At 35.8% G+C, this 25,335-nt stretch overlaps 1 long non-coding RNA gene across 3 annotated transcripts in view; it reads left to right on the top strand.

Annotated features, from left to right (window-relative positions):
- Positions 1-446: 446 nt before the first annotated feature.
- The window catches only part of LOC116785911, a 28,275-nt gene continuing 3,386 nt past the window's right edge, over positions 447-25,335 (top strand). Inside the window, exons 1-3 of one of the 3 annotated variants that reach the window (XR_004356766.1) lie at positions 447-500; positions 663-745; positions 21,018-21,095. This is a non-coding gene — a long non-coding RNA (uncharacterized LOC116785911). Of the gene's footprint in view, positions 501-662; positions 746-21,017; positions 21,380-24,134; positions 24,256-25,335 lie in introns of those variants that run through there. The other 2 variants (XR_004356767.1, XR_004356765.1) reach the window with 2 other exon arrangements.

The raw sequence follows: 25,335 nt of genomic DNA, 5'->3' as shown, positions 1-25,335 counted from the left end.
CATACAGCGTTGCAGGATAATTGCTTGGGTTACACTGTCTGTCAAGGTAAGTGTTGGAAGTGCTTGAATGGCAGTGAATATTCTCAAGCATACATTTTTTTTCCTCTTAAGGATCTGATTCAAAACACATTAAGGTCAGGGACCGATGAATTTCAGTAGGTTTGGTATCAGGACCTGAAAAGTGCAGGGTGCCTGGATTTATCTTTCTTTTTTTAGAGGAAGTGCACAGCACACTATAAGCAGGTTATCCCTGATATGGCCCTCACGACAGGGGCAGTGTGTTTGCTCTGCAATTCCCTTGTTTGTTTAAGCTGCTCTACGCATTTCCACATGCACTACATCCATTAATTTGTTTATTATTTCACAAATGAAGCATTGTCTTCTCTACAAGGATTGCTATTTGCAGAGAATCTTTCTTCTCAGTGTATTTCTCTTCTATTTCCTTAAGCACCACTCTTACCTGCTGTGTTGGACCCACACCAGTGCCTCACATCACAAAGGTAAATTAATGCACTGAAAATGCATGATGTCTCGTCCCTACATTCTTAAAATCATGGAGAATTTTTACGATCATTGCTTTAAAGCTGAAGAATGTGCATTGGTTTGGGTTTTTTTCCTCACTAAACCACTTATAAAGATGGAGTTTTATGTTTGCTTGACAGTGCTTCTGGAGACAGACAGGACATGGGCTTGTACAGATTCAGAATATTTTGAGCAATTGAATCCACTTTGGCTTTAGATAAAGGTATGTAGTGTAATGAATTTGGTAATGCTCATTCTTATTTTTAATTTAAATTAATATTTGTGACTTAAATATAAGTTACATAAAAAATGTCCAGCTGTAACCTCTACCATTTAGAAGATAGGAATGAAAAACATGACCTATAACAGAGATTCCTTCTGCAAGCAAATTGCAAAGAAAAATCATGTCAGTTAGATGAAGTCTTCACAATTGTCATCTGAACATTCCTAAGCAATCAAACTTTTAACTGTTCCTGAGTTGTAGCACTGAAATCCAAAAAACTGGGATGCAGGTAGGTGTAGGTATTTCACAGGATATTTGGAAATACCTTAGTCTCATGCTCTTAAATGAATAATGTATTTAACGACAGAATGAGTTTTACACCGGAAAAAAAATTAAAATATTTACTGAAATAGAGTTTACTACTGAAAAAGCATTCTTTTCTTGATAAATACATAGCTGTCTTCTTACCAGCATACAAGAAAGTACTCAGAGCATTCCTCTAAGCTATTAGTGACTTCATTGAAACGGACACTGAAAAGACTCCTGGTTTAGCTCCTGTAAATAATGTTTTTAGTAAGAGTAGGGAGACAGGTGAAACTGGAAGAATTACAATAAAAGCTATTTATTAGCATTCGTGTTACAAATTGTTGTCTCTGTGCATGACATATTTGAGAACAGTGTTTTCTTTCCTTGGAACAGTAAAATCCAAATGCATATGTAAAAGAGGAAAGCATTCTAATTCTCTTTATTTGCCTCTACTGACAAAGCTTAGTTCTTGATGATCTGAGCAGTTTTACAGTTAAGAATTGGTCTCCAATATTAGTAAATTCAAGGAGATTCAGATTTGCCAGCTGGCACGTTCTGAAAAATTGGGTCATATAATAGCATGGTGCAAATCCTCAAACCACCTCAGTATAAAGTTGTGACAGATGCTACCTCTTCCCTCACTCTAACACCAAACATCTCATGACAAGCACTGTGTGAAACAGAGAACTTTCCCTGGCTTAGTCTGATCTGTGTTTATCTCTAATGGCAGCTGCTAAAGTGCCTTGGCTAAATAAACCCTCGGTGTAAGTCAAAGTGGATCCAGATCTGATCTTCTGTTCTTTTGGATGTACTTTTCATGTGTTTGCTGTTTTAATGTTTCAGTCCTTGTAGAGAATTTTTTAAGGAACAGAATTTTTACAAAGCAGTTCATTTTTTTTCTTCTTCTTCTTCTTCTTCCTGGCATGAAATATTCTTAAATTAGACCCATTAAAAATCTACTCTGTTGCTGAGAGTGCACATGCTAGAATTCTTTTCCCCCACTAATGTGAAGTGGGAGAAGAAGGAGTATCATTGTATTAATTGATTGTGGGAAATATCCTCAACTACCCCCCAGTTTACAAAGCAAAATGTAACCGTGTACAAAACCATAATAAAAGCAATCTGGCTGCAGAAGGCTGTAATAAAAGGATGATAAGTGAAATCCAGCTGCATATCACCATGACAAGTAATTCCTAACTGAATTCACTGATCCAAACTGCTCTCCTTTGTAAGACCAACAAGACATTGAAGCTGTCCTGAAGGCTCAGGGATGACAATGTACTGGTGGTAGAATTTCACTCAAGAGTAGGGATCTTTTAGAGTGTGAGACTTACATGAATCAAAACCAAGCTTGTGCTGGAAATTCTAGGATCTACAAGAATTTCCCTCCTAAATCCACATATTAAATCCTACTGTTAAAAAGAAAAAAATGTTTATTGGCAAGCCAGTACTGTCTTCCCTCCAATTGTTCTTTAAAACATTTTTATTATACCTAAAAGAGAACTTTGATATACTTACCTGTTTCACAGTGTACAGTGAGTTGTATGCATTGAAAGATGCAAGATTATCATTAGTACTATGACTCATGCTGTGAAAATACATTCTTAAGTGAAAAACATTGATAAAACAGTACTGGATTGGAGTCCTGATAATTTTATATTTTTAATTTTTTTCTATGAGGAAGCGGGTAAGAGGAAGTTTTGTGAAATGTATGTGGATCATAAACCAGCACAGGAACAATTAGGTCTTATAGGATTAATTCTGTCATAAGGCCCATTTTCTCTCTCTTGTTTATCTGTCTGCATGCCTGAATGAAAGTAATAGTGAGAAGGGTTACAGAAAGCAGTTACCTAGAAATTTTTAAAATCTTGACTTAAATCAAGGGAGATTAGCTGGATGTAGGGAATAAATTCCAGGATGACTCCCCTTATGCAAGACATCCTAATGAAGTATTGTTTCATAATCAAGTGATGACAGAAAGGATTGGTTTCACCCAATGTAAACCAAATGTATTTTAAAGCATACAGTTGTTTTACAAAAGTTTAGGTATTGCCTGCTTCATTTTCTCTTTGCAAAGACAAAGGGAAAATTGCCATGCTGCATCACAGTAATTCTTGTCATTGAACTAATTATTACAGTGGTAGTGTAGCAGTAGTCACTGTTTGAGCAATTTCTGGCCAATTTATCAATATCAGAGTCTTAATAGTTTGATTAAAACCAGAGGCATATGTCAAGTGGGACCCTAATTTTCTTCCTTGATGATAATAGACATTTGCCAAAATGGCTCAATATCAGATTTTTTTATTGGCAAGTTGAAAAAGTGTCATAACGAGGCACGAAGCCAGAGACTCCGAATCAGCTGGCAGAATGACAAAAACCAGAATTACATTTAAGCAAAGAGAATAAAGCTTCTTTTGGATGAAAGATCAAAGTTGTTTCTGGCATGAAAAATACCTGTTGCCAAGGAGGTGTAAATCCTGATCTCTACTCTTACTGTCTCCAAGGGCAGACATATCTAAGACTGAAACAAATTGGTTTATGGATGTAGGTAATAAAATAATGCAGAAACATACAACAGGCCCCACCAAAAAATCTTTGGGTTCTCCATTCTCCTATTCCCAACTTCCAAGGCATGATGGTTTTATCTGGCATTTGACTTTACACCTTGGAGGATAATGAAGATGCAGCATTCTGGCTTGACAGTCATTCCTTGGTCTTGGTTCAAACCTGAGAGAACAGGAAGGGTGGCAGGAAGACAATAATCATCCACTTTCTTGTAACTGTTGCCTTGTAACTTGAAAGCAGACACAGTCTTTGCCTATCAAAGAATCCTTTTATCAGGCACAGCACAGGCAAGCTGAATATGGATTGCCCTCTAAAAACAGATATGTACCTTTTCATTATTTTATGCAGGCAACAATAATGTCAACATAACATAAAGCAAACAAATACCACTGAAAATAACACACTCATTTCTAAAGACAAGGCATCTTCGGGGTCCAAATATTGAAATTCAAGGAGAAAAAGATGAGAGTTTGCATACTGGTGAAGATTTTGATTTTGATTTCAACAGCAAGTGCAATGAACATGTCCGAGAAAAAGTTTTTGTCTTGAAATATGCAGCTAATCCAGTTCCTCACCTCTGTTTCCCAGTCCCAGCGTTTCCCAATTAGATTTCTATTTCAGTACTGTTTCTATAGCAAGGAACTTGCATAAAAGAGAAGGAGTGGGAGATTTTCAAAGTACCCATGCTAATTAGGTGTCCAGCTCTCATTGATTTTGAATAGGAGCTGGGTCCTTCAGAACTCTTTAGGCCTTTGAAAATGTCTCCTGTAATCTCTCCCCACTCTCTTTGTGCAGCCTCTGGCGTTCAAAGGCTTCCAGCCCAAAGAAGAGACAGCACATGATGCCTGGTCTCCATTACCCTTCCTGTCAGAACTAATATTTACAACTGGAAGGTTTCAAAAGGATAGCCTATATGTTGTTGACAGAAAGGAACTTTAGGGCTGTTAATATTTTACACATTAACTCCCTACCTGCTACAGTGCCTGCTTCTGTGTGACTTTAAAGGTTTCAGCAGATCTGTGTGCATTCAATAGGTTTGTCCGTGAAGGACTGTAGCATCACTGCTTAACTCTCAGTGATAAATCATCTTCAGAAACATAACACCAAGTCAGAATTACAAATCTGAATGATTTCACTATTTTCTAAAACTATGACTCAATTTTAAGGCCAGGTAAGCTGGGAATTAGTTATTCCATGTACCATGCTCAAATGTTTGAGATTAAATGTCATATATTCAAATGTATAGGTATGTATTGCGTCCCTTTTGATAATCTATTTTACTGGCCAGTAGTTAACAATTATTTCCCCAAGATTTTAAGTATTCTCCTAGTGGTTCTGAAAATCTGCTCAAATAACCTAAAAAGAAGTACTGAGTCCTTTCAGAAAGCTTTTTCTAGGAAAGGATTTTGTTTATTTTAATAGCTAAAGTGAAGTACAGCACAGTGAGTGTTCACTGGATGCAGCAAAGCAAAGCTTGTTCACCTCTGACTCTTAACTGTGAGGGATATCTTGACTTATGGGATAAGGAGAGGGAGAGAGATAAGAGGGGGAGTAGAGAGAAGAGAGAGGATTCTGTTCTGCAGATACCTGTAATAAGAGGTACACACCCTTAATCCTGTGTGTCCTAATAAGGGCACATCTTGCAATAAAATACAAATTATAAGTCTAAATGTAATTCCACACCACTGGAAATGTCACAGGAGTGATTCTCATTTTGTGCAGGTGAAGTTCCTGTAAAATTTAGAAGGCAAGAAAGACACCCAGTTAGGCTCTAAAAACAAGTAGAAGTTCTGATTAAAGCCTGGTTGAATGCCTTGCTGAACAAAATGTAATCACAGAGTACATCATGTGCAATCAAATTAGAAAGGACCTTGTTCTCCTATCTGTTCACCCATCTATGGTGAAGTAATTGCTTCTTCAGAATGAAATGTTAATAATGGCCCTTTAGACTTTGAATGCAACTAAAATGTTACATACAAAATAAAACCCTTCGGTTGCAGCATTCTATGATTTCAGCTGCTTGGAACAACTCAAATTGAAGTCTCTGGTTTTATGTCACAAGGATGCTTCTCATTTTAGTCACACCAAGTTAAAATAAAGCTGATAAAATTAATTAAATCTAATAAAAATATGAAGAGGTAGGTAAAACTCAAAAAAACCCCGTGAACAGCACAGTGACAAACATTAATCAAGATGCTGATTACTTTAACAAGTGTTCAGTGCACACATTTAACCTGTGCTGAAACTGCAAATAAGTATTACAGTACTACTCCTATTGAAACTCTTGAGAAAAAACCTCAAAGTGGTGGTTTAACATTCAGAAAAATTAACAGAAAGAACTACTCTTATTCATCCAAATCATAAAAACAAAGCTAAATTTGGGATATTAAAGAATACTTTTGCTCTGCTTCAGTTCTTTCAGTATTTAAATATGTTTCCAACATTTACTCAGAGATAAATTTTTATATTTAAAAAAAAGTGTTTTATGGAAAACTACATGTTTCATTAGGTGGATTATGGAAAAATATAGCCTTTTATTAGAACATAATCATTAGTGCTGCAGAGGTTTTATGAAAATAAGCTGTTTCTAGGATTGTTAGGTGTTAACTTACCTTTTTATTAAATCAGTGGTCAGAATGAAAATCTATCTTAAATCATTCATCTCATGGTTCGTTGGCAGTCACAATGTCTTATTTGATCTTTAAGCAAGCAGTGAGGATTTAAAGAAATTTCTGTTAATATGAATGAAAAAAACTTTCTGATTTTTAATTGATAGTAGTTCTTGAAATTTTAAGGACACATTTCTCTTTTTCACCATGATGCTTGCCTAGCTACAGCTGTATTTTCTGAGCTTCCAAAGACATAAAAAGAATGAAAGCCTTACCTATGTCCGTAGGTTTTTTTAGATAAATAATTTTAATTTTTTTTTAATATTTGCAATTCACCTAAGCTCCATCAGAAAGCATGAAAAGATGTGGCACTGCCACCCTTGTGACTGTGAGACAATCATTGTTCCTGCAATGTTTCAGGTAACCTGCAATGCCTGCCCTGAAATAAAGTACACACAATTGCCTGAGGCCTATGCAAGAGGCCTGGATTTGTCTTTTGTCCTAAATTTTCCAAAATAAATTGAATGAAAGCTCAGTGTTCACTGACATTACAGCCATCAGCAGTACATGGTGTCCCAGGCCAGAGTTCAGGGAAGGGTAGGAAAGCAAGGAGTTTTTTTCAAGGACTTTTTTAGGACATTTTTGGGTTTACTTGCATCAAAGGTTGCCCTCAAGCCTACAGGAAAGTATTTCATTACTGCCTTGTAACATTTTATGGTTTTTAGAAAATATTGCCTCTATGTTGGACCCAACATTAGGAAAAATGTAATTTCCATTTTTGGTTCTGCATCGTTTCATCTTCCTGAGGTGAAGAAATTGGGAGCTTCCTTGCAGCCATTGTAGGTATATTACACAGATTTCTTCCAGGAAAGCAACTGCTGAATTAATTTGTTTTAAAGCAAGCTGAGATTTAATCTCACTCAACTATGACTAATACAAAGATCACAATACAGATAATTTTCTAGATCTGCACTTAGGCTTTCTTTCCCTTTTGACAACAGAGGGGACCTTGGACAACTCTGCCTGTAATTTCTGCTCTTCAGGCAGGTCCAAGCAAGGAATCCAAATCCAAGAGGAGAGTTCAGGGTAGCATAATGGCCTGTTTCTACTTGGACTTTCAGGAGATGGAATATTTCAGTCATGGGACACCTAGAACAATCTTAATAGCTTTAAGATTTAAAATTAAAATGGGTGCTTTCAGGCATATTGTTTTTGAAGTTGTAAGCAATAGCATATTATTGTTCACAGGATTTTATTCATTCAAATGCATTCTAGCCGTAGACTTTAAAAGGATGTGCTGATCAAAATCATGAGGGTTTTAGTTTTGAAATTTAATTCAAAGTCATTGAATACTAATGAAAAAAACACACAAAATCCCAGTATTTAAATAATAGGACTTTCATCTAAAAGTGCTAATTTGTATGAATTCTCACACTGTATCTCATGATAGAAGTTTTGAGCAAAGTAAATCCTCACTAGTCCTGTGCCTTCTTAGTGACTTTTGATAATAAATAAATGCTTTTTTTTCTAAAATGGTTTTGTCCAAGAAAAAAAAATGAACGAGTGAAAAATCACCTCTGGGTTTGTGGGTAGAATTTTAAGTTGTTTGTTTGCAGATTTTTATTTTTTGTTTAATTGAAGGCATTCTTGTTTAATCTGAAAATTATCAATTACTAATTTCACTGCAAGAAAATAATTTGCATGTTTTATACCCACCTAAGCCACTGGCACATAGGACAACAAAGGTCCCACAAGTGTACACATTTCACTGACATGCACATGTACCATTCTCCAAGGGGAAAAATTCATATAGGAACACTTTTCAAATGCAGAGAACTTTTGATTCTTTGAACTATTAAATCAAAAATAATCTTAATATTAAGAAAAAAAAAAGAACTACCAAGAAAACCTCAAACTTCTATTATTCGGATGTTTTGAGGATGCTGATTTGTCTCATTTATTTAGAACAAGAAACAGCTTAGAACATGATAGTTTTGAGTTTGCTCTACTTCTTAAGAATTCTTCAGAACCCAGAGTGGGCAGTGGGGATAAGAAAGGTAGGAGGTGAAGATGACAGGGCAGTATCACCAATTCAATTTAATCTTAAATTCCAAAAAGCTTTTCAAAATCAAATCAAATATAAAGGAACAAAATTAGCATAAGAATCACCAGCAATAAAAGTAAAGAGAAAGAATAAAGTAATTGCTTTTCACCAAAGTTTAAAGCAAAGCAATAACAGAGAAAATACTGCTGCTTAGAAAATGATTTGCCATTGGGATGATTCATTTCTAGCCTGTAATAGGTTTTATTTCCCTGCTTTGCAGTAGTGCATTCATTACATGCCCAATTTTGAGCAAAGTTAGCCACAGAATCCTTTATAAATATACAACAGTCACCCTTCAGCTCATCTTCAATGCTCCAATGCATGACAACCCAGATGGTAGCAGTGTAGCTCAACAATAAAAGGTGCACAATAGTTGTCTAGTACTTTATTATTAGCTGAAAGAACAGGCTAAAATGACAGGAGTTCATTGTATAATTCATTAGTCCAGATTCTGGTCCTTTTGGAGTCAGCATTCAAATGCTGTTCAGTGTCAAAAGCAGGTGTTTTTCAAATGCATGCCCTGTGTAAGGATTCATGTTGTACTAGAGCCACTAATCTGGTGGAGGCCTCTGTGTTTTGGTGCATGTCCCTTGCTGGCAGTCCAAACATGTCCCGTCGACACACCCAGAGGGATAATTAGAAAGACCATTCCAATGTGGTAATGCTTTTACAACGTTCCTGGTGTCACACACACAGTGGGGGAAAGCTGTATCCAGTTCAGGCAATGAAATAACGTCGTAGGAAGCTGGGCTTGGCTCTAGTTAAACCCAGCAGCAGTTCACCACATTAAATTCTTACCCATTTAGTGGTACCTTAATTTTCAGAAGAGCAAGGATTTTCCAAACCGTTTTTCCAAGGGGTACAATCCTGAAGAAAGATCCTATTTAACTAATGTAGATACCTACTTTATTCTTAAACTCAAGGATTTTTGTGAGTTTTCAATAGCAAACACATGTGGTATCCTTAAAGTCCATGGATATGGTTTTGATATCCTATAGAAAGGAAGGCCGTGGCTTTTAAGTTCAGGTTCCCGAGACAGACAGTCAGCAATCACTCCAAGAAGTTTTCAAAGGCCTCTCTGTCTCACTCTGCTGACTATGAAACTTGCACATTTATTTTAATTGCATCATTCTTTAGAGACCTTAAAATTTGGGTGAAATCTGTGTGCATTTGTAACCACATCCAAACCACCACATTTTGGTAGGTGAGTGCGTCATGATAACTTAGTTACAAGAAGCTTTCAGAGAAACATTTGAAATGAAACTTTTGTTTTAGGAAGCTTTTAAAGCACCTGCTTTTTTACAGGTTATCAGTTGTATGTTTTATGGGTACCAACCTGTAAATACGAGGAAAGCAATAATGTGAGGAAACGTGTAACAATCTACTTGTCTTGAAATGCCATTGGCAAAATAAAACAGACGTATTTTCAACTCTGGGATACAGCAGTGGCAAAAACATAACACTGCTGAAGTCAATGGCAGAAATGTCCCTGAGTTCAGCAGCACTGAGGTTTCATCTCAGAGCTTCTAATTTTAATGATTTTACATATTCATTTGCTACCCTAAAATGCAACATTAAGAAAGACAAGCATTTAGTTATTCTGACGTGCAGATCAGGAGAGCAGGCCATCTGGCATCCAACAAAATGTTATGATTACTGGAGACTTGTTTCTAAAATATGACTCGCTGAATTGGTAATTTCATTTCAGCAAAAACAAACAGGTTAAGAGCTTTCTCTTTGAAGTTTATTTTATTTCTGTACAATACAACAGATGGAAGTGGCATTCACCCCACTAAGCAGGGGGATTGAGCCTTCCTGTGAGAAGTCTACCAGTTGAAGTTCACAGCTTCATCAAGAACATATTCTAACTTCTGGTATCATTTCTTGAACAACTTAGAGCTTTGTGCATTGTGTTTTGTCTGGGAAACACTCCAAGTTTCGGAGACCTGCTCTCCACTAATTTAGAGTGGATGGTGTTTGAAAAGTAAAATGTCTTTCTAATAAGAGGCTGCGAAGTCATAGCAGATAAATGCAGTCAACAGTGCACAAAATGACACATCTGTGGCCAAGAACACCTTTGTGGAAAGGCACTGGCTCTTAATTAGTTGCCTGGGAATCTCTGCTGCTATTTGACAAAGTCTTCTTGCTGCAGTTTGGCTACGAAATGGAATTGGTTTTAACCTCATTTATTGAAATAAAGAAAAAAGAGATGCTATTAACCCCATCAGTTGCAAAAAAGCCACTGACTCACCTGCAGCCATGTTAGGTTCCTGACTCCAGGCATCAAGCCTAAAATGAAATCAGATAACAGAACATAAAGGGCAGTGGAATTAGGTCCAGCTTTGATTCCTTCCTTTAATTCCGCTTCAATTGCAAGTCATACGTATTAAAGGTAATAATTCATTTTTTCTCAGCAGTCAACAAATTCATATAAATAAAATTTGTGTCTCCCATAGTTCTAAGCTGTTAAATTCACATAAATAAAATCTCTATCTCCCGTAGTTCTAAGCTGTTAAAAATGACTGGACAAGTTATTAACTGTTAATGTTCTTCCCAGCAGTGGACAGCACTTCACATTCTAATGAGCATGCCATGAAAAGAGCAAACATGGTACATTTTTGGACTGTGTGCCCAGATTCAAGACATTATGAGAGATGGTTACAATAATATTTTGCTCTATATTTATAGAATAAGTAAATGTACAGAGAAAGAGCAATAAAAAAAGGAACAAAACTGAATAATTGTGCTGCATTCTAATAGATGACAGTATTGGGTATACAGTTACAAGAGCCATTTTTCTGAGGCATGAAATGCTGAAGATACTAATTTAAGAGGTTAAGCTATAAAAGTTTAAAAGCAGAGTGATATTAAGAAATGGAAAAAATAGGCTAACTACTGAAAATACCATTATAGCTGTATATATTTGGCTGTAGAATGCTATTGCCAGGAAAGGTATAACCTCTGCACTCAAGTCCAAGAAAACACTTTAAATAAAAAGTACCACAGCAATAGAACCGAAAGTCATGCAGCTCTAGGTGAGCTGATAAATACCACTGATTTTTATGCTTATGAGAACTGTAGAATGGGAGTATGTGTGGGGCATGTAATTTCAGTTTATTGTAATTTCATTTCTCCATCCCTAAACTGGGGATAAAAGTAATGTTTAAACACATTCACAAAGGGCTGTAAATTCAGTTTAGGCAACTAAAGGCAGCTCTGCAGTACAGGTGGAAAACCCCACACCTTAGACCAAAGATGCCATAAATACTTTCAGTCTTGTCTAACCCATTGGGACTTTCAGATTTGTGTTACCTGAAGACAAAATCTGAGAAACTGAAGTATTTTCACCACCTGAAGTTTAAAGAAGAAGGTGGACTTTGCACTTAGCTTCTCCAACAGTCTATGTATTGTGGTTGTATCAAGTCCAACTAAATCAACAGATGTTAATTTAGATTGGAAGGACTAATATAATGCAGATTAATGTTTGTCGGTCAAATCGATAAAGATAACATGACTACACTTCACATGAAATTATTTCTCCAATAAGTATTTAATTTGCATGTAGACAATGATTATTGTTAGTTAATTAAATGCCACATGATTGTTCAAAGTGCACTTATACTGATACTTGTGAAGTAGGTAAGTTGTAAACAACACAGTCATGGAAGCATAATTTGAGACACATTTGTTTGGACTTGCTGGTACTGGAATATTCGTGGAAATGGGACATACGTGGGCAGTTATTTTCTGGCTGTAGTACTAATGTAGTAGCAGGATTGCTTTCCTTTACAACTAAGAAAGGAATCTGCAGTGTGTGTTTTAAGTTATTATTTTATTCCCTGATCTAGAATCTAGATCTAGTGACACGGAGTGGGCATCTTCTTACTTCATTATTTTGGTAAAACAGAAGCAACTGCTGACAAAAGGCATTTCTCTGTATGCTCTTGATAGTACAGGTGATTTCTTCTTTTCCTTAGGCTCCATTTGTGGCTAGAGAATTTTACATTGACAGCTGATCTTATTTTGGTTTGGTTTCTGATGTTGATCTTTACTGATTCTTCCCTACAGTGTATCCTTGAATTTGAATGAACAGACAGTTTATTGTGGAGGAAGAGGAAGGATGTTTGCAGAGGATAAACAGGAGAGGAATTGGAAGGCTTTATGGCCTTTAAATTCTGTCATAGCAGTTTAATTTCTTATTATAGACTTTATTTATTATCCTGGCATCACCTGTCATCCTGATGAGGGTAATGATTAAAGTGTGGTGTAGAGCATGATACATATGGACTTCCTTTAAACTAAAAATAGGCTCCCTTTAGCTCAGTGGCTTCTTCAGTAGGTTTTTCATTTTTTCTTTGATGACTTAACACTGGTTTCCATTTTAGCTTAAGAAATAGTTCAGCAACTGGGAGTACACAAATTCTGCCAGGGATTTGTAAAGGCATTTAGTGACGTGACTTTCGTAGAAAGAATGCACATCTTCTAAATGTTCTGTGTGTAAAACAGCCATTAATCAAAAACTTCCATAAGTAACTACAGAAACAAAATTGGAGTCACCTGTTTTGTTCAGAAGGAGCTACTTGTAATGGGGGAAACTAGAAATATTTTAGCGGAATTGAATACTCTCACAGAGCTGAAAGACTGACTGGTGCATTAAATGCTGCGAAACTCAGGAGGAAATTCTTATTTTCACATTCTGTTACAAACCTGACTGATAAGAAAGTCTTGGTTGACTCTTTAAGAAAAGAAAATCATTGTGTTGTTTTTTTTTTTTAGGGACTTATATTATGTCCCCACTGAAATCCTTGTTTATTTGGTATGAAGAAAGCATATACATGATTTCTCTTGAAGAACATACATATATGTGCATCCTTCTGGTGGAGTTGGTTTTTTTTCTTTACCAGCACCATTGTGGCAATCCCTGAAAGGAAATTGTAATTAAGTTTTTAATTAATTATTATTGCTTCTCTGCTATTTCCTATCTGAACACTAGCTTATGGTAGGCAAAGGCTTTCCATTAGTCATCCCACCCTGCATAATGAGCAGCATTGCTAATAGGACACAACAGACTTCAAAGTTATTCAGTCAGCAGTCTGAATGATGACATTTTACACAAAAATCTAAATACTGAGCATGCAACAAAAGCAATAAGGTGGATTATGGCTTTTTGCTTTTAAGCCACCATGAATGGATAAATGGAAAGGAATTTAATTACGTTTTATAAGTAATACAGAGTGTTCCGCAGATTCCTTAAAAATCAGAATAGGTCAAGGCACTCGGTGCTTCAGAAGAATATGAATTTAAATAATAGTTATAACTGCTAAGAATCAGCTTTATTGGAATATGTAACTTTGCATTTGCATTTTTGTGGAAAACATCTGCAAAATATTGCTTATCATAAATTAGAAGGATGTTAAGACCATATTTGACAAACACCCCAGATTCAGCTTCTAGTACACATTGCTGCAACTTACACTAAAAATATAATATAATATTATAATATAATATAGGCATCAAGACTGTCAGAATTAATTCAAGGAGCATCTGGACACTGCTCTTATTCATACTGTTTAAATTTAGGTAGTCCTTCGAGGAGCACAAAGTTGAACTTGATCCTTATGTGTCCCTTATTATTTGAGATATTCTATGATAATATAAAATAAAATAACAAAAGAGCAACTTGAGAAAGAATGATGTGTGACAGAATGTAATTTTTTTACTCCTACTACTTGAGAGAGGCAAAATTAAAGGACAGTGTTTCAGTTTTATTTAAAATACCATGAAAATCAGTCTCAGAAATGTTGAAACTAATGGCAGTTTTGTGGTAGGTGTTACTGCAAAATAAGAATTTGCACTGATTGAAAATAAGAACACTTGGAATTTGACTCTGGATATTTTGGAAGGTGTACACTGCAGGATCATGCTTTTTTTTAAGAATATCTCGTAAGTATATGGGAAATAAAAATTATCCCTGATGCAAAATTCTGAAGATATTCAGGTGGAGCTTTATAGATCAATCAGTAGTTTATGAGAGAGCAATTTTATAATCATGTCAGCAATGAAAAGCTTTGCTGCTGCCATCTGCTCTTCAGGCAGCTGTGCTAACCTTTTACCTGCCTGAAAGAACAAAGGTGCTCTCTAGAAAAAGGCATCAGAATTGTATTGAAAAATATTACTTGGAGCTGCTGGAAAAATGCAATTGTCAAAAAAGCTGAAGCAATAATGGCTACAGGACAACTTAGAATAACTTAGTTATGCTACATTTAAGAGAAATCCATTACATGAGACCAAGAAAAATCTGTGAAGTAAAAATTAATAACTTATCTACCACGTACTCTAGGAATGATATTTTGCTAACTTACTCAGTAGTAAAGCAAAATGTTGGAAATTATCTGCACTCTTAGTAGGAACATTCTTTTATTTCCCATTCTAAATTTCTTATAAAATTCTATTATGCTTTATGGGACCCAAAAAAATGGATTTTTTTAATGAAAAATAGCTTGTGGCAGAAACAGAAAAATACAGGCTTTCAGATTTGTTCATTGATCTTGGCACCAACACCAACACCTTGCAGACAGATTTCTAGTAAATGTTTTACACGTCACCACTAAGTCAAATTAAAAAATGTGAGTAATAAATTATATCTAGTTATCACAACTAGATGCATAATTTTCTCCCAGATTTTTGAAGTTAATTCTTTAAAGAGAAAAAATTCTTTTAAAACATCAAAACTCTGACGTATTTCGACTTTAAATGCAAACCACAAAGTTTGTTCTATCCCCAGTTAGGTGAGAAGCAACTCAACCAAAATCAATAAATACATTTCAGTTGTAAGAAACCTGTGCAAGAAGAGACTGGGATTAGGATTTCCAAGTTTATCTGTTAAAAAGGGATTACTACAAAGAGCAGAAAACCTACTGAGCTTCAGAAACTTTTTGCTGCTTATAAATATCTGAGGGTTTAAGTACCACTTCTCACAAAACTCATTGCTTCTGCTGATGAAATGTATTTTTAGCTCAGAAACACATCTGCTAATACTATGAGGTTACTCTAAACTGAACCAAGTCTTAAAAGAATGATCCTATCAGGTTTAATTGTTCAGTAACAACATTAATCACGATTAACTCATTTAATATTAATTTGATTGATATAAAATGCCCTAAATTAATTAGCTTGACCTTAATTTTGAAGGATATCCCATAAGTGCCCAGTGTAAAAGCTTGGCTTAGAGCAGAAGGCAGGCTGGGAACATGATTCCTGAGTACAAAGTTCAGCCTTTCAAAATTTCCTTCCTATTCTTAGACAGTAACTCTGCTGGGCAAATGCAACATTGACCTGGTTTGCTGGTTGTGTATGAATGATGGAGACTGTTATGTTCAAAAGAAACAGGTTTGGGGTATCTTCTTTGTTTCTGTAATGTTTGATATAGTTGAAACTTCTCTACTCTTCTGGCAATAATAATGCTCGTGCATTAGCACAGAAATGTTTAATTAAGAATTTCTGATATGCAAGCATATGCCTTAACAGCAAGTTCAAACATTAAAAAAGTAGAGGGTATTTAAGCTACATTTCTTCAAAAGGGGCCATACCACACAAAGAAGGAGAGAAAGAGAATTTCCTGCAAAGGCAGTGATTTCAATTGTCCTACAACCAGGAACTCACACCTTCAGAATGATCATAAAATTGCTGTGTAAGCTCTAAGCAGCTAAGAAAAAAGATTGGGCACATCACTTCCTTTGCTGTGCCTTCCTTCTGTTAGTCTAAGATATCTGTCTCTTACTGAGAGAGTGAGTTTGAAAATGCTGTTACTGAACTCTGAAAGTGGTCCGCAAGGCATGAAGCCCCTAATACACGTTTGTGTTGAGGGAACCCTGTCACCAGGGCATGCACAGCCCTCCTATACACACAAACCACCTCAACCCAGGGATTGAATCCCAGGGGCTCCTTAGGGAAGCCTCGAGCTCCACCACACGTGATCTTTTATTAAACCCAGCATAAAAAATCAGGGAGAAAGCAGGGCAGGGGTGCTGCTGTGTGTTGAGGACACCAATTTGAGGTGCCACCATTCTGCAGTCAGCTACTAAGACTGCTGACATTTTCATTTAAAGTGAATATTTCTGGTGGGCTTATCATTTTCTGCTGTTAAACACAGTTCCAAAACACCTTTTATACCTGCAGATTATTTTGCAGTACAGGATCAAAACACTATTTACATTCTGTAATTGCAAAGATGTACAATTTGTTTTCTTCCTGGCAATGAACCTCTGTACCATCTGTATACTCTCATGGTGGATCTCATGCATTTTGTAAAGCTCATTTTCCAGGGCCATTTTATGGCTCAGAATTCAGTAATAATATGCATTTACATTTAAACCTCTGGGATCCTGAGCTATCTCTTAATTTGTTTCAGTGCTTTCTTTCAGTTTTTAATTGAGAATCAACAACTTATTGATTGACGCCTTTGTACTCAAAAGAGTTTGGAGTATTAAAATGTTTCTCCTTCTGTTTAATCTCAGACAGTAACATCTGTATTTATGGTCAGAGTTCAAGAGAAAGTAAAAGATTCCATCTCAGCTGGGAGAAATCTGCCCAGATGTTTCTCACAACTTGTAGTCATCTCTGAACTCTCTAAAGCAGATAATCTGATCATTTTAACATCCCAATTCCATTAATTTTACCATTTCAGATATGGAAAAACTGAGGTGTGGAAATAAATGATAGACAAGACCTTTAAAGTAAATATTTTAGAACATTTTTACTCACCTTCTCAATCCCACATCAACAACTACATTAAACAAGTAAAGCTTTTTTACAGCACACAGAATTCTAGCAGGATTATTGTTATAGCAGGCTTTTAATTTCTTTTGTTCTGTATTTTTTAATTGAACTTTTCAATAAATATCGATGATCTTGCTAAACAAGGCTTTTAATGCAGAGGTCACTGACTCATTCTAAACTGAGAGATACAGATGAATACTTTAAAAACAATAGTTTTAATGCCAATATTTGATACAAAGTAGCTGATGTATTTTATTCTTTTCATACACTAGATTATGCATTCTCCTTACACTGGCATTTCTGATATATTTTCTGAGAATCAATTTTTGTCTTATGTAAATGGTTCTCTGGAGGATTTCACAACTAGAGGCAGCAGAAATCAAACATAAAACCTACCCTTAGGACAAAAATATTGTCTATTGTTTGCACAAAAAACTAGCAAAATAAACTGCTGTTTGAGTCTGTCCAGAAAAATGTCCTGCTGTTTTGTTAAAAGTGGGACTTACACCTCATGGAATTAGAAAAGACAAGCAGCTGAGGTGATAGAGAGTCGATAAATCACTCCTGTTCTTTACCAAAGGAGTCTGCGTGTACACTACATACATTTTAAAATTAAGAAGCAGTAGAAGTGGGGGAAAAAAAACCCTTATGCTGTGAGCATCATTTGGTAACAAGTACAGATGTATCTCAAAACCACTTGAAAACAAGACATTTCCCTGCTGCTGAGAGGCAGAATTTTGAGCACAGTTGAAACTGTTAAAGCACAACAGCAATTATTCCTGTTCATTCATTACCAAGTTATGCCTGGAAATAATAATTGCACTGAACCCAATGACCACATGAGACGAGCAGAGAACAGTCAGGAGCTAATAATTCTGTTTAGGTGTGTTCCTGATTGCTTTTGGTCTGCAGAGGATACAACTGAATTAGGTAATTTCTAGCTTTTTTCCTATTACCCAGGTAAGTAAATTTGTATAAATTTACCCCAGAGGTTCCCATAGCATATCACTGTAGTATAAACTCAAGTTACACTGATGTAACTAATAAAATTTACTCACCACCTTCCAAGAAACAGGGATTTGAGAGATCCATGGTAGAAGGTACCTTTGTTCTACATAAGGCTTCAAAGAATGCAGCAAAGAAAATTAAATTACTTGACATTATATAGGGCTCGTTGCATTACAAGGCTCATTATATTTTGTCAAAATCCAGGTTTTATTTCTTGGCATCTCTTCAGCCTTTATCAGTACAGAGATTCTGCTTCAGTTCTGTTCATCATCATTGCAATCCAGATTTTTTTACTGTCACCACATGTGCCATCGTGTTCCTGCTTTACACCTTCCCTTCTGTGGAACCTTCTCATTTCCATTCAGCACTTCAGCTCTCTGCCTTCAGAAAACCTCCCTCTTTCATCTTACCAATGCAAATTGTTGCAATTCTTTAATTTAGCTGCTTCCAGGTGATTTTGACCACTGTCTCCAGGCCCAAGACCAGATCTGTTCTCGTGCCTCAATGTAGAGACGTGTCCTGAAACCAGCTCCTGCGAGGTTTGGCTTCAGCACTGGCACTGGTACTATAATTTAAAACTGTGTGTTATCAGATCCTTCCAACATTTCCTCACATTTGGGTGTTCTCAATATTTCTCTCTTTTTTTTTTTTCAAGGCAATGTATTTTCCAAGTTAAAAACCAGCTGAGATTTCCCTGATTTTCCGTGCAATCATTTTTGTTAAAATACCAAAAAAAGGGGGCAAGACTATTATGTGCTTCCAAGAAACTTTAAATTCACGTGCAAGAAAGAGACAAAAAACCTGTTTCTTTTTTTTGATTACTAAGTACTTAAAATGTTTTTTCTGTTTCTGCTGCTGTGCTTACTCCCCTAATACACAAAAATGTGCAAAATTCATGAGTTGCTGTTATAGAAAGAAGATGCAGCAGTAGTTTATTTTATTCTTCCAAATTAAATATTCTGACCCTTTTTTCCTGGTGATCTTTTCCCCTTTTCTGTACACCTTTGATGCCTGTTATTAACCTGCATCGAAATTTTAATTTTTAATTAAAAAAATCCCATAAATCAAAATTAAGAGACATCATGATTACTAATGGACATTTTTTAATTCTTTACCATGGTGCTATCCCTTTTGGAACAGTGTCATTATTTATTTTTTTCTCTTTCTTAATTAAAGGCCCTTTTTTATAAGAAGTCTCTTTTTGGAATAAACATTGATTATTCCACATCCAAAGATCTGGCTGAAAAACCTGAAAATGTGTATTCTATGCTTACAGTAAAGGTTGGAATTATTCCTTGCAATGGCACTGATATGAAGTTTGCTTTAAAACATGAAAGATCCTCTTAGACTCATGAGAAATGGTATTAAAATTTATTGTTAGATATTGCTGATTGTGATTGAAAATCACTTCATTAAATTACAGTACAGAGAGATGAAGGACATCTTGCAGCAATGAAAATGGTTGCAAATTTAATTAAAACATTAAATTATTGTTGGAATAAAGGTCATAATCATAAAATGTAATTGAAGGAAGTACATTAGCATGTACCCTAAGGTATCCTTTCTATTTCAAAATACATATTACATATTTGACATTTAAGGAGGAAATAGGTACCATTTTATCTGGATGGATGAACGACGATGGTGAGAATTGTTATCCATAATACAGTTTAAGAGCCCAATTTTTCAAAAAATCATTTGCTCCTTGCATAGGTGTAACATACTATTTGTGTGCCTCTGACTGAGGGAATTCACATTATTTATGGAACAGCCTGGACCTGCACAGAGCAGAGGACATTGGATCATATACTAAGGCTTTATGGAGAAGGTGTAACTTATGCCACAGCCTTCCAGGGGTATCCTTGTCACACTCTGGTTATGTTTATGCCACTGTGTGCCATTTGTCACTGCACTTCTCTCCCTTGCAACAGATTAGGGAGGGGAAAAAAATGCATTGAGGATAGAAAATAGAAGCTGCAAGAACATCTATCCATGAAACTGGTGCTGAAAGCACATTGGTAATGCTGCCACAGCAGGGCTGTCACCTCATGTCCTGAGAATTTCTTGTTCCAAACAGCAAATACCCCAGAAATTAATAAACCTTAATGATTTCTCCTAAATACTCAGCAGGAGCCTTTGAATTCAGATCAAGTCTTGTCAAATATTCTGCATCTCTTTCACTTTCTGCTTTTACCGGTATCTTTTTGAAAAGGGAGAGGGTATTTTTTGAAATGGCTCAGATGGGAAAATCAGAGTGAGCACATGTAGAAAATTTATAAATTTCTATATAAATAATTTTGTAATATGGAAAGAAAGCTAGGATTGCCAAGCTGGAGTTCAGCAGTGGTTATGCTGATAAATCCATGCTGCAGATTGAAATGCTCTATTGCATTTTACACTGTGGAAACAAAATAAGGACCATGCACAGGTTTCCAATAACAAATTAATTCTTAAGATTCTTAAATAGCAGTAGAAATCTCCTAAATCTGCCTCAGTGATCATCATCTTTCGTTGCTGTTTCTCAAGATATTATTTCAGTTGCCATATTCCTTCCCATACTGATCTGTTGCATCAAAGCCAAAAACCTGTGAATTTTCAAAGTTTTAATCTACTTCTGTTATATTTTCCCATTTTTTTCTCTTTTTTTGCCCTCTCCTGCTTTGCCTTTTCCTTGTTTTCCAATGTTTTCTTCTATTCAAATGTATTCCTTTATTAGCAGAAACATTTAATTAAAAAAAATCAAAGAAGATCAGCCAGGATTTGATGAAGATATCAGATATTGCTTCTTAGAATTATGACATAACTTTTATTTCCCAAACACAGGATCTCAAGATCCATACTGCTATTTTTCTGTCCCATTGTAGTGAGGCTTTCTCTGAATCCTTCATTATTTCCTTTACAGAGAATTATATGTGACACAATGAGATACAGATTTCAACACTGTGTGGCTCTGCACTGGGATCTCCAGGAAATCTGGTATGTAAGTGAATTCTAGAATTTGGCTGTTTGGCAAATGTCAGTTTTAAGCAAACCCTTCAATGAGTCAGTAGTAACCCTCCATAATAATGTCCCAGCCATTATCTAAGCAGGGAGTTCTGATCTGTTGTCTTCATTGCTGGCCTAAATTAATCCACATAATTTGTAAAAAGAAGTGCTGAGGATGGAGACCATCACATGATATTTTTGCAGTTATATCCTCCAGTGCTGTGTTTTCTACAGCTCATGTTTTTACTTTATATCTGCTCCCTTAAATGGACCATTAAAAAAAGAAGGAAAAGAAATTTCAAAGGAAGTCATCATGAATTATTTATTACCGGGTTTTCTGCTTTAAAAGCTGAAAGAACTAGATTAATTGAATTATATTTTTTACTATTTGAAACATCAGAAAGGAATATAATAGGAAAATTAATATTTGACACTTGTGCCCATTAATGAAATTGGGAGGGCTACACAGTTTCCTGATGAGGCATTTCTGAAGACTTGACACTGCAGCAATGAAAGAAATAATGGAAAAAATATACACAGATCAAATTAAAAAGGGGTACAAAGCAAGAACATTCAGACCACAGGAGACTGTGGGTGACTACAACAATTTCAGGGAACAAGAAGAAAATGAGAAGTGCATGAGAAAAAGTTATAGGTACTGAAAAAGAAAAAATTAAACTTGAAATCAGGACTGAGGCATTGTCTACATTTCTCTTGCTCAAATAAGCAGAAGAATTTCTGTATGATATAGAAATTCTGCTTCCCAACACCCTAAATCTGTTCATTATCACTGCATCAGATAAGACAGAGAGGTTTTCTAGAGCAGATGAGACCTGAAATTTGAAGTGCAAAATGTATAATATTGTTTGCTCATTCGTTTGCCAATTACTGACAAAATCTAAATGTAGTGTATTGCTAAGTGAGAGAAGGTTGTCTTTAATTACAGCAGCCAAAGTTACTTTTCTATTATAAGCTGTTTGGTTTTATACCTTTTCAATCTATTGTCTCTGAATCAATCAGTATAAAAGCAGGCTTGTGGAAATTGGAATTGTCTCAAGGGAAGTGCAGAAACAAATTAGCAAAACTGAGGGACATTTAACATCTAGAGATTAGCAAAACAAGAATTCAAAATTCCTATCACTTGCTTTAGCATGGAACCAAAAGTCTTATCCTAGAAACAGTTTAGGAAAAAAAATGAACCATGTTGAGTCTCTTAATAAGTTTATTTTTGATCCCTCTTGCAGGGTTCTTATCTATGGTAGTTTGTTATTCTACTAGAAAAAATGTGGAGTTTAAGAGTTTTCTATTTTGAATTATTGGCATCATTCTCTTCTATTTGAGTCAGATAAATGGATCACAGTATACAACCAGTTATCAAACCCAGCTGGTTCTTATGACATTAGGCCAACTTCTCAAATTCGAAATGCACATCACCCTTAATTATGGAACACGTAACTTCCACTTCACTCGTGTGAGTTGGAGGCACAAAACTGGTGCCAGCTCCTTTTTTGGAATCAGGAAAGCTGAAAGGCATGAAATAAAATGACAAGAAGTAAGAGATGCAAAGACTGGCAAAACAGAAAGACAGCTGAACTTCTACTTGTTGTCTGTAAGTACTTCTAAAGCTACTCAGAACTGACGGCAAATGAGCTGGTAGGGAAGGAAAACATATATAAGGAAAAGGAGAAATGTGGGAGCAGCCAGGGAAAGGGAGCCAGTGCTGCTGTTTCAGTGTGGGTTGAGTGAATTGCCAGGTTACATTTGAGAACCCTTGCAAGGCTGCGGTGAAGCGTTTAATGGAACACAGAGAGTTCTGAGTGCTGGCAAAGAAAAAATCAGAATACCTTGAAGAGCAATGTCATTATCGCAAAATTTACAGTGATTAAAATTTTGCCAAGCTTTTTATTTTCCCTTTTTCATCAGTGTTTTTTTCCCTTCTAACTGATCATTCATTTTCAATCTGCTGTTAAACAGCTTTATCAAATGAAGGCTGTGTGCTGTGTAATGAGAATGTATCCAATAAAAATGCTTTCAATTACATTTTAAAACTGCAAAATATCAAATTACCGCTGTATGAGGATACTCCATTGAAAACTGTAAGATTACCAGAGAGGTCATTATGTTTCTCTACTACATGACTTTGTAGTATAATAGCACAGTGTCACCTTAAATATGATTCATTGAAAATGTTACGGTGAACAAACCAATTTTTCATTTCTAGAGCCTTGCAATCAATGAAACAGTTCATACAAAGCAAGAAACAGTGTAAACTTTTATTTCTTTATTTCGATCACTACTAGAACTTTCTGGTGATAAAATAGAAAATAATTCAAAAAAATGCAATCTAGTTTTCACTATATCCGTGATTTATTTAATTCTTATATTCTCCTCATTGCAGTTATATCCAGAAGTGCTAGTTTCATTCATCTTTTGATTCTTATTCACTAGCAAACATTGGGTTGGTAGAGAACTGCTGGGGTTGCAGGAGATCCAAGTTTAGCTCCTTATTTTATCATTCCCATGCTGCCTTTGAGAAATCAGTATTGTAATGTACTTAAGTTCCATTTGCAAAAGACATTCAGATACCCAGAAAGCAGTGAAGCCTTAGTGCTGAATCACTTGGTTTTTAGACATCCTGCCCAAATCTCTCTGTAGTCAAATCCCCAACTAATGGACTCAATGTGACAGCGTACAAGAGGTACATCTAAATAAACAATACCATACTTTGCAACGGTTCTGTGTAGGTGTTAAATCACTTCCTTTTATAGTTTGGAGTCATGTTGTGTGCACTAGAATGTACCATGGGTTTGGAGTAGGTACCACAGAGCCTGATTACTCTGGCATCACCCAGAGATGGAGGGAATCTCACCTTTCAAGCATCAGCTTAATGCAATTTTCAAGAGCATATTTTAATTTTTACACGTTTTTTGTGGTATCACAGAACACTATATTCCTGCTGACAGATGGAATGGGTGGTTTACCAGAATTGAATTAGCTTTTAAGAGTAAATCTCTTTCCCCCCTGTCCTTTACAGATTCTGCATAGGAGCAATATGCCTCTTTCAGGATGTGTATGGCCAAACATCAGATAGCAGGGCCTCTGATACCTGGACTGCTTACACACCTTAAAAATGGTGTTTCTGTAGCATTTACTCTTCTAGACTGCAGTAAAAACATAACATGATGTTAAATGCCAAACAATTTTTTCTTCTCTAGTGCTTGATTTGTACTATAAATTAAGGATTTTAACATAATGATTTGCTTTTTGTTGTTCATTGAGCAGCTCAGCTTTCAGCTGTGATAACACAAACATCTGTTCTTTTTCTGGCAGCATGGGTACAGAGGAATTTTCAAGATGAGAATTGCATATTACTTGTTACCAGCATTCCTTCTAACACGAGGGGTTTCTTGATGATATGAGGTGTGATAGAACAGAACCACAAAGTAACAGGAGAAATGGGGTTGGCTCTCTGGAGGTCACGTTGTCAAAGCAGATCAGATTGTTCACAGCCTCGTGTGGTCCAAGTGATTATCAAATGTGCAGGAGCTGTGCTAAAACTGAACAGGAATAACTATCAGTCCCCCTCAGACTATGGATCCCTATCCAATCAACCCATTAATATACTTACAGGAGAACAAGGCAGGACTTCAGATGTTCCATGCTCCTTAACAAACAAACAGACAAACAAACAAACAAGTTTTTCTGTAGCTCCAACTATTGATTGCAAACACTGAGAGAATCTTCATAAATACATGAAGGGAGACTATAAACTGAAAACAGGGAATAATGAAAATGTTGTGAGCCAGTGTGCCAAAGCAGCAGGAAATACTGCATGTGCAAAGATATTTATGATTAGAACTGTGAACTAAGTAAAAATGTGTGTGATTGCTCTGACCTTCAACTCATTACGCTCCCAATTATCTTTTTATTCCTCAGTGCAAAACAAATATGTTTTAATTATATTTATGCACACGTGCATCTGAAGTTTGGATAAACAGTCATGAATAAATTAAAAACCCAGCGAAAACCAGATTTCATAAGAAAAGCACTGGCAGAAGAGTTTATTGTAGCTCAGAGAGTGCTTCTGATTGTAACATCATCCCACCTAGCATAAGTTTTAAATTGTATTTGATTATAATAATTATAAGTTTTTACAGAAAGCAATCATTTGACTGACAATTGTATGGAAGAGTGAATGGAAACCTAGCAACCTGGCAATTCCTGTTATTATAGAG

The sequence above is a fragment of the Chiroxiphia lanceolata genome, chromosome 4, assembly GCF_009829145.1.
Source record: "Chiroxiphia lanceolata isolate bChiLan1 chromosome 4, bChiLan1.pri, whole genome shotgun sequence".
Classification (NCBI taxonomy): domain Eukaryota; kingdom Metazoa; phylum Chordata; class Aves; order Passeriformes; family Pipridae; genus Chiroxiphia; species Chiroxiphia lanceolata.
This window is presented reverse-complemented; position numbering and strand designations above follow the sequence as displayed.